This window comes from Wyeomyia smithii, chromosome 1 (assembly GCF_029784165.1).
Source record: "Wyeomyia smithii strain HCP4-BCI-WySm-NY-G18 chromosome 1, ASM2978416v1, whole genome shotgun sequence".
In the NCBI taxonomy this organism is placed as follows: Eukaryota; Metazoa; Arthropoda; class Insecta; order Diptera; family Culicidae; genus Wyeomyia; species Wyeomyia smithii.
In genome coordinates, this window is record NC_073694.1 from 91,691,518 (window position 1) to 91,702,564 (window position 11,047).

Below are 11,047 nucleotides of genomic sequence, written 5' to 3' on the forward strand. Positions count from 1 at the left end.
TGAGGAAAAGGAAAAATAATTAATTTTCATGAGCACGCTAATTATTTTTGTGTAGTTCACATTGAAAGAGATGAGATGCCCAAAAATAAATGGGAAAACTCTGATTAACAACCAGCACTGTGAAGCTGATTGGCTTATAGCGTTTCCCTTCGTTTTGAGATTTTGCCGAGGGGTAAGACAGCGAGTAAATTTGAGGTTTTCCGAGTTTTTCTGAGGAAACCTGAAAAATAAAGAGCAAATCTGAGTAACTCTCGTGTCTCTGAATATCCATCCATAAACTTTTTTCCCACCGCAAATATACACATGAATGTTGCTCGGTCCCACAGTTTATATATATTTCTTGCTATCAAGGTAATCAAAGATGTGAATCATCTGAGAATTTCGGAGTAATATTGAGTAAATTAGAGTAACTCCCATGTAAAAGAGCAACTCAGATAAAAGTGAGAAAATTTCAGTTTTTCTGAGAAAACGTGAAAAATACTCTCGTGTCTCTGAAAATCCATCCTTAAACCTTTTCCCTACAGCGAATATAAATATGAGTGTTACTCGGTCTCACCGCTCATATATTTTTCTTGTTCGCAAGGTAATCGAAGATGAGAATCATCTGGAAATTTTGGAGTAATCTTGAGTATATTAGAGTTACTCCCAAGCATAAGAGTAACCCAGATGAAAGCTGTTGTTCTTTCGGATTTTGCAATGAAAAGTTTACTGAAGGTTTGTTGAGACTTTCAACACAACCATACTCTAACTCATCAATCATCTCGTTTATCTCTTTGCAGGTTATGAGTTTCTGGATGATGACAATATCATAAAATATCAATTTAATAACCATCATATTGACTCCCTCGCATAGGTCGTGCATAGGATCCATTGATGTAATTTTGTCGTAATTGAAAAATGAAAGACTATGCAGGCAGCACTCTTCCATCACACCGCATTCAGAAGGTGTTTTTTTGTTTTCTCTCACAGCAATTAAATCCATTTGAATTGATTTTGGTTTCTCTTTAGGAAATCAAAACCGGAACGACCATTGCGTAAGTCCAGTCCTCCCGATTTATGTAACAATCGCGGCAGAATAGTTTCGACTGTGTGTAATAGATAAGTGCTGGAACGAGAAAACATTAAACAAAATATTATTCCAATTAAATTTACCTGCGTTTTACTTGATATCAAACTCAAATTGAAATGCAGCTGCATTTCTGAATACTCTTCTGTCTCCAACTGACAGGTCTCTTATATATAAATAAGTGTATAATTGAAACGCAACCTTGAAATGGCTACTGCGAGGTACTGTGTAAAACATTCGAAACGATTTGAAACGTTTGGTAAATGCCAAAGGTGAGAGTCCTGACTAAAACTAAATTGCGTGCACGGTAAAAGTGAGTGATTCCAAAACGAATGTATTGGTGAAGCAGGCGGTTGATTGAAATGTATTTGTTTAGTGTCTTCAAAGAGATGATATGAACACTCATGCAGTTGAGACAATACGAGGGAAGAAAATATTCATGTATGAGTGTTGGCTGACGGTTCAAGAGAGAAAAAGCCGAGATTGGTGGGGATTCACTGGACGAGCTTTGAGGCGGACGGACGCTTTTTGGATTCGTGCTGGTCACCGCGGAAAATATTAAAAAAGATGGCGGATCGCTCCAAACGAGGAAAGATACAGCGCAAAAAGGAGAGTTACGACGATGGCGCAGTTACAGCTCCCGAATGGTAAGTAATTTGTAGAAAGTTGGTGGGAAATTTAAGGACATGAACGTCAGTGTATGCGGATCACGATGCGAAATTAGAACTTTAATATTTGCAAAATTCATTGCGAAAATTTGTACTTTACGTGCGACAGGTCACGTATGGCTTGCGAGAGGTCAAGTCCGAGGATTGGAAATTTGGTTTCATGTGCCACAGATCACATAAAGAAGAGTCTTGCGACAGGTCAAGATTATTGTGTTTTACGTGCGACAGGTCAAGTAAAACAAATTGTTGCGACAGGTCAAGCCTGAGTCTAAAAATGTATTATGTGCGACAGATCACATATAGTGTACCTAAAGCTTGCGACAGGTTAAGTTTTAAGGTATATAAACTCGGAAGGTTATCCAATTTTAAAGCCGGATAAGAATCCAGCTGAAGTTTCAAGTTACCGACCAATCAGTCTGCTTTCTTCAATAAGTAAACTGTTTGAGAGAATTATTCTTAACCGAATGATGTCACACATCAACGAAAATTCAATTTTTGCAAATGAACAGTTTGGATTTCGCCATGGGCATTCCACAACTCATCAATTGCTCAGAGTTACTAATATGATACGAGCTAACAAATCTGAAGGCTATTCCACTGGAGCTACTCTTTTAGACATAGAAAAAGCATTCGACAGTGTTTGGCATAAAGGTTTGATTGCGAAATTGCAAACTTTCAATTTTCCAATTTTCCTAATCAAAATTTTGAAAAATTATCTTACTGATCGAACTCTGCAGGTTGTCTATCAGAATTCAAAATCTGATAGATTTCCTGTCAGAGCAGGTGTGCCTCAAGGTTCTGTCTTGGGCCCAGTCCTGTATAACATATTCACTTCAGATCTTCCTGATTTGCCTCCAGGATGCACAAAGTCATTGTTCTGCGATGACACAAGCATTTCCGTAAAAGAAAAAAGCCTTTTTGTCATATGCAGTCGATTGCAGAAAAGTTTAGATATTTTTTCTTCCTACTTGCAAAAGTGGAAAATCTCTCCCAATGCTTCTAAAACTCAAATGATAATTTTTCCTCATAAGCCTAGGGCTTCTTTCCTCAAACCAAACAATAATCACGTTGTCAAGATGAATGGGGTTATTTGAAGTTGGTCTGACAAAGTTAAGTACTTGGGACTAATTTACGATAAAAAACTGATTTTCAAAGAGCACATTGAGAGTATACAAGCCAAGTGCATCAAATATACGAGATGTTTATATCCTCCCATTAACAGGAATTCTAAACTTTGTTTAAAGAACAAACTTTTGATTTACAAACAAATTTTTAGACCAGCAATGCTTCATGCTGTACCGATCTGGTCAAGTTGCTGTTCAACAAGGAAGAAAACGCTCCAAAGGATTCAGAATAAAATTCTGAAAATGATTTTGAAGCGTCCTTCTTGGTTTGGTACACTCGAATTGCATAGACTTACTGGTGTTGAACCATTAGAAGCTATGTCAAATAAAATTATTAACAATTTTCGACAAAAATCGTTGCAATCCTCAATTGCTACGATAAGCTCTCTTTATAGCCAATAAGTTAGCATTTAAGTTAGTTGTAAGTTTACTTTCCTTTCCTGACAAGTAGGTTTAAATCCCTACGAATGAAAAGTCCTAATTGCGAAAGCAAACAAATCCTAACAATTAAAATTACAAATTACTAACAGTGTTGAGAAGTCACCATTTGTGATTGGACACACATACTCATTATTTACTAATATTTATCATAAATACTTAGTAGCTTAAGTACTATAAAAAAAATTTAAAAAAACTCGGAAGGTTAGTTTAGTAAGTTTTGCGAGTGGCAAGTCATGGGAAATGGACTGGTACATTTACATTGACACGCATGATCCTTTTAGAACATTGGATTGGAGCCCAAGATATTTATTTTTCTGTCAGACGCACAGTGTACATTTGAAATGAAATTTGTTTTCCTAGAGGAAATTATTAATTTTCTCTATTCGTCATTCAAATGCAAAATCCATAAGTTGTGAGTTACGGAATAGTTTATGTATGTTGCTTGTTGCAGGGTCGTCGAGAAGGATGTTCCTCGGAGCAAACCATCGACGAAGCTAACCAAAAAGGACAGAAAAATAATAAAACTGAAAGAGGAAAAGGCTAAGATGGCAGAGGAACTGAAAAATCTACGAGCCGAGATTGAAGCATTGAAAGCAGGAAGAGCCTCTAATTCAACAGGGGTTAGTTGGATTTTTAGGGGTTTTTAGAGAAAATAATACGTTTAATAAAATAAAATAAAAATAGTTAGGTCTGTCATTTGTCGAGAAAAGAAAAGAGAAAAATGGTTTCTAATTAATTCATTTTACATCCATAGGTAACTGTATGCGGAGAACAAAACAGCTGGCATAGCGACTGTTACGTCATAGCTATGGTTGAAACCAAACTAGAAGATGGTACGATAATCGCTTCGGTAGCTGATATGCGATGCGATTTTCTCATTGACTCCGATGCACAGGTCAACACACTTGTTGAGAGATTTTTCTGGAGACTGACAAACGACGAGCAATGCAACAAGGGAATGTACAATATTAGCGTTGGATCAAATATCTTAAATACCAATATAGTTCACTTACGTGAAATTATGCAAACAAATTGAAAATGACAGAAGCGTTAGTCACCTTTTCGACCGCTAGGTGCGCCACTTCTGATTTTGTTCTACACGACATGCGAAAAAGAGTTACTTTTAACAATAATATTACCCTAATGGGTACACTGAAAAAAATGCACATTTTATTCTGAAGTGGACTCGGCCGAATATTTTATAATAATGAAGTTCGCCTATGTATGAGGCAATCCATGGGTGGTGTTCCACGGTTTGTACGTTTGTCGACCTCCGACAATATTTTGAGTTGTAAAATGGCGGAAAACTGCCGAAAATGACCAAATACCACCTAATATGAGTGTTTTTTAACTAGAATGACGCTCAGAGGCCAGAAATTGTCTCCAAATGCCAGTTGGAAATCCAAGTTGGCGACTTCCGGTTTCTGAAAAACAGCGGCAAATGACCAAATATGGGTATTTCCGCGATTGTTATGATGCACTGAAGCCACAAATCGACCTCAGACAACATTTTGAATTGTGAGATGGCGACTTCCAGTGACTGGAAAAGAGACGAAAATGACCAAATACCACCTAATATGGATGTTTCTTTAAGCAGAATGACGCTTAGAGGCCAGAAATTGTCTCTGAATACCATTTTGAAATCCAAGATGGCGACTTCCGGTTTCTAAGAAACAGTGAGATATGACCAAATACCACCCAATATGGGTATTTCTGAAATCGTGATGATGCAATGAAACCACAAATCGACCTCAGACAATATTTTGAATTGTAAAATGGCGACTTTTGGTGACTGGAAAACTGCCGAAAATGACCCAAAAACAACCAAATATGGGTGTTTCTTTGACCAGAATGATGCTCAGAGGCCAGAAATTGTCTCCAAATGCCATTTTGAAATCCAATATGACGACTTCCGGTTCCTAAACAACAGTGGCAGAAGACCAAATAACACTCATTATGGGTATTTCCGGGATTGTTATGATACACTGAAGCTACAAATCGACCTCAGACAACATTATGAATCATTGTTTGTTCTGCGGAGACACTCGATTAATCCAACTATCAGCCGTGAGGTCGTGACTTAGACGTTCGGTGAAGTATTACATTTAGAATTTTTACTATAATTATCAATATTATTACTATGTTATAATATTATTATTAATATTATTATTGATATTATTATTGTTATTATTATTATTATTACTACAATTATTATTATTATTATTATTATTACTATTGTTATTAGTATTAGTATTACTGTCTTTTTTTTATTTGATCCATTGTAGATTGAAAAATTGTTTTTAAAATTTAATATCAACTACTTGAACCCCCCCCATATTCGAATATAGCGTAACGCTCCCGCAAAATGGACGACTTTCCTGGAGGTGGAAACAAACGGGGAAGAAATTGAAATTTCTCCCATCAGCTCACCCCTACCTTCCCCTGTGCCCTCCCCTTTGCCAAGTCCTGTACCAAGAGTACCGGAAGTACGGGTAAAAGCTTACCCAGATGCCGCTGGCGGTCCCTACGTTGTTTTTTTCCGGCCCATAAAGAAGCCATTGAATATTATTCAAATTGGCAAAGACCTGGCAAAACATTTTTCGGCCGTAACCGAGATTACGAAGGTGAGGCCGAACAAACTGCGAGTTGTCGTGAGTAGCTTGAAGCAAGCAAACGAAATTGCTGGCTACGAGCTCTTCACGAGAGAGTATCGCGTGTACATCCCTGCCAAGGATGTAGAAATCGACGGTGTGGTTACCGAGGGGAATCTCACTGTCGATGACATTTTGCGTCATGGAGTTGGCTGTTTTAAAAACCCCTTGATGCTTAATTGTGGAGACTCTTCTCACAAAAAGGACACATGTCCTGTGTAAGAGAGTAAAAATTTTCGCTGTGTGAATTGTAACGGCAACCATATGTCAAATTTTTATCAATGCCCAGTCCGTTTAGCAATTGTTAAGGCAAGGCAAGGTAAACAAAGTTCAATTTCTCAATTAAAACCAACTTCAAAACAAAATTCTTCAAGCGTACCAGTGACGCCTAGTTTACCTACTCCTTTGCATACCCGTTTAACTTATGCACAGGTTACAGGTAGTTCGAACATTATACCGCCTAGTGTTGGTAGTTCGAAAATGACCGTTAATATGGGTAAGCAAAACACGCTAGAAAATAATTGTACACCTATTACTCCAGCTAATATTGCTGCCGAAAATATTTTTTCTAATGTAAACTGCCTGGGGCCTATTACGGCAGGTAAACTTTCTTTTCTGCAACAGGCAATGTTCGATCTTATGAACGCCATGTTGCAGGCAAAATCAATGTTTGAAGCCATTCAAATAGGCACAAATTTTACTATTAAAATTGTTTCTAATTTAAAATTTAGCAATGATTTTAAATAAAACAATTAAAATATTAAATTGGAATGCTCGCTCAATGAAGGCCAATGAGAATGAGCTTTTTAATTTTTTAACAGTGAATAATGTGCATATTGCAATTATTACTGAAACATTTTTGAAACCTAACATAAAATTAAAATATGATCCCAATTACGTGGTTCATAGATATGATAGGATTCAGGGTTCCGGCGGTGGAGTTGCAATTGTTATTCATCGCCGAATCAAACATCGTGCTCTTCCCCATCTTGAGACGAAAGTTATTGAAACTTTGGGAATTGAAGTTCAAACTGAACTTGGGATTTTATTTATTGCCGCAGCATATTTACCATTTCAATGCACACGCGAGCTCAAAAATTATTTTAAAGGTGATTTACAAAAACTCACCAGAAATCGTTCGAAATTTTTCATAATCGGCGATTTTAACGCTAAACATCGTTCATGGAATAATTCTCAAAGTAATTCCAATGGCAAAATTTTATTCAATGATTGTTCTTCAGGATACTATTCTATTTTGTCTCCGAATAGTCCTTCATGCTTTTCTTCTGTAAGAAACCCTTCAACAATTGATTTGGTGCTAACAGATCAAAGTCATGTATGTAGTGATTTGATCACACGTGCTGACTTTGATTCTGACCATCTTCCAATAACTTTTTCTTTATCCCATGAATCAGTTTCAAACCCTATGAGCTCTGTTTTTAATTATAACAAGGCTAATTGGGAAAGTTACAAAACTCATATTGAGAGAAATTTCAATAATGAGCTTGATTTGCAAAACGAAGTGAATATTGATTCCGCTTTGGAAGCATTAAAATGTGCAATTGTTGATGCCAGGAATTATTCTGTTCCAAAGGCTCAAGTGAAATTTGATTCATCAATAATTGACGAAAATCTTCAACTTCTAATTCGTTTGAAAAATGTCCGCAGACGTCAATATCAACGTTCTCGTGACCCTGTTTTTAAAACTATTTATAAAGATTTACAGAAAGAGATTGAGCATAGATTTACTCTTCTGAGAAATCAAAATTTTGAGACTAAAGTTGAAAAATTGAAACCATATTCAAAACCATTTTGGAAGCTGTCGAAGATTCTTAAGAAACCTTCAAAGCCTATTCCAGTTTTAAAAGATGGTGAACGTTTTCTTGTATCCAATGAACAAAAGGCTCAAAGACTTGCTCAGCAGTTTGAGAGTGTTCATAACTCAAATTTGAATTTTGTGAGTCCAATTGAAAATGAAGTCACACGTCAATTTGATTTAATTTCTTCCCAGAATTTTTTACCTGCAGAAATAATTGAAACTAACTTGAATGAGATTAAATCAATTATTAAAAATTTCAAAAATATGAAAGCACCTGGTGACGATGGAATCTTTAATATACTAATCAAACATCTCCCTGAGAGTACAATGGAATTTTTAGTGAAAATTTTCAATTGCTGCTTCAAAATTGCATATTTTCCCAAATTATGGAAAAATGCAAAAATTACTCCCATTTTAAAACCGGATAAGAACCCAGCTGAAGTTTCAAGTTATCGACCAATCAGTTTGCTTTCTTCAATAAGTAAACTGTTTGAGAGAATTATTCTTAACAGAATGATGTCACACATCAACGAAAATTAAATTTTTGCAAATGAACAGTTTGGATTTCGCCATGGGCATTCCACAACTCATCAATTGCTCAGAGTTACTAATATGATACGAGCTAACAAATCTGAAGGTTATTCCACTGGAGCTGCTCTTTTAGACATAGGAAAAGCATTCGACAGTGTTTGGCATAAAGGTTTGATTGCGAAATTGCAAACTTTTAATTTTCCAATTTTCCTAATCAAAATTTTAAACAATTATCTTACTGATCGAACTCTGCAGGTTGTCTATCAGAATTCAAAATCTGATAGATTTCCTGTCAGAGCAGGTGTACCTCAAGGTTCAGTCTTGGGTCCAGTCCTGTACAACATATTCACTTCAGATCTTCCTGATTTGCCTCCAGGATGCACAAAGTCATTGTTCTGCGATGACACAAGCATTTCCGTAAAAGGAAAAAGTCTTCGTGTCATATGCAGTCGATTGCAGAAAACTTTAGATATTTTTTCTTCCTACTTGCAAAAGTGGAAAATCTCTCCCAATGCTTCTAAAACTCAAATGATAATTTTTCCTCATAAGCCTAGGGCTTCTTTCCTCAAGCCAAACAATAATCACGTTGTCAAGATGAATGGGGTTATTTTAAGTTGGTCCGACAAGGTTAAGTACTTGGGACTAATTTATGATAAAAAACTTATTTTCAAAGAGCACATTGAGAGTATACAAGCCAAGTGCATCAAATATACGAGATGTTTATCCCCTCATTAACAGGAATTCTAAACTTTGTTTAAAGAACAAACTTTTGATTTACAAACAAATTTTTAGACCAGCAATGCTTTATGCTGTACCGATCTGGTCAAGTTGCTGTTCAACAAGGAAGAAAACGCTCCAAAGGATTCAGAATAAAATTCTGAAAATGATTTTGAAGCGTCCTCCTTGGTTTGGTACACTCGAATTACATAGACTTACTGGTGTTGAACCATTAGAAGCTATGTCAAATAAAATTATTAACAATTTTCGACAAAAATCGTTGCAATCCTCAATTGCTACGATAAGCTCTCTTTATAGCCAATAAGTTAGCAATTAAGTTAGTTGTAAGTTTACTTCCCCTTTTTTGACAAGTAGGTTTAAATCCCTACGAATGATAAGTCCTTATTGCGAAAGCAAACAAATCCTAACAATTAAAATTACAAATTTCTAACAGTGTTGAGAAGTCACCATTTGTGATTGGACACACATACTCATTATTTACTAATATTTATCATAAATACTTAAGCTACTAACAAATCCCCCCTTAAAAAAAAAAATAGAATCACCTATGGCGGAGGTGCACAAGACTTATCACGTCTCTTACGTACAAAAGAGAAAGTTTGCTTTGAATCACTAAGTAGGTACTAGTACACTTTAGTCGATTCGTTTACGTGTATTTTAAATTAGAGCCCTTTATTTTCGCGCGGATTTTTTGTGCGCAATTCTGGATTTACGCGTTTTTGTACGCGGAGTTTTGGAGTTTTTATGCGTCACGTATCTTCCGCGTAAAGAGCGAATTGAGTACATCGATCATTCATTTTTCAATTAATAACTTCTTTTTTACAGTTCTACATTCAAATCCTACCTACGCCCATGTCATGACACAAGTGTTCTTCACATCGGTTTATTTTTCGACTGGCGCTGGAACGCGTTAAACAAAAATTGCAAACTGATGTTTCTTCGCACCAGTGTACGCTACAGCGCCGCGCATGGGTGAATGTAGACGAGAGCGCAAGAGAGCAACTTTTTGAAAGAGAATGTAACGCACTCGCACTTTGTCTATCAAGCACTAGCGCACACTCTCGCGCGGCGTATTTATCACCAAAGGAAAAGAGTTTCTTTCTTAGTGTGGAGAGTTATGCTCTGTCTCCTCTTTGTTCGTACGATTCTTGCACTCCAGTGGATCGCCTGTGTGAAATGCCAACTCTGTAAGTCCTCCCGATTTATGTAACAAACGCGGCAGAATAGTTTCGACTGTGTGTAATAGATAAGTGCTGGAACGAGAAAACATTAAACAAAATATTATTCCAATTAAACTTACCTGCGTTTTACTTGATATCAAACTCAAATTGAAATGCAGCTGCATTTCTGAATAATCTCCTGTCTCCAACTGACAGGTCTCTTATATATAAATAAGTATATAATTGAAACGCAACCTTGAAATGGCTACTGCGAGGTACTGTGTAAAAAATTCGAAACGATTTGAAACGTTTTATAAATGCCCAAAGGTGAGAGTCCTGACTAAAACTAAATTGCGTGCACGGTAAAAGTGAGTGATTCCAAAACGAATGTATTGGTGAAGCAGGCGGTTGATTAAAATGTATTTGTTTAGTGTCTTCAAAGAGATGATATGAACACTCATGCAGTTGAGACAATACGAGGGAAGAAAATATTCATGTATGAGTGTTGGCTAACGGTTCAAGAGAGAAAAAGCCGAGATTGGTGGGGATTCACTGGACGAGCTTTGAGGCGGACGGACGCTTTTTGGATTCGTGCCGGTCACCGCGGAAAATATTAAAAAAGATGGCGGATCGCTCCAAACGAGGAAAGATTCAGCGCAAAAAGGAAAGTTACAACAATGGCGCAGTTACAGCTCCCGAATGGTAAGTAATTTGTAGAAAGTTGGTAGGAAATTTAAGGACATGAACGTCAGTGTATGCGGATCACGATTCGAATTAGAACTTTAATATTTGCAAAATTCATTGCGAAAATTTGTACTTTACGTGCGATAGGTCACGTATGGCTTGCGA

The 11,047-nt window shown here is 36.6% G+C and overlaps 2 long non-coding RNA genes across 2 annotated transcripts; both read left to right on the plus strand.

Annotated features, from left to right (window-relative positions):
- The first annotated feature begins 528 nt into the window (after window positions 1-528).
- Window positions 529-1,151, plus strand: LOC129718074 (uncharacterized). Its single transcript, XR_008726799.1, has 3 exons — window positions 529-714; window positions 780-945; window positions 1,009-1,151. It is a non-coding gene; the product is annotated as an uncharacterized LOC129718074 (long non-coding RNA).
- A 422-nt stretch (window positions 1,152-1,573) lies between these two features.
- Window positions 1,574-4,346, plus strand: LOC129718084 (uncharacterized). The gene is made up of 3 exons (XR_008726803.1): window positions 1,574-1,713; window positions 3,751-3,987; window positions 4,054-4,346. It is a non-coding gene; the product is annotated as an uncharacterized LOC129718084 (long non-coding RNA).
- Window positions 4,347-11,047: the final 6,701 nt, after the last annotated feature.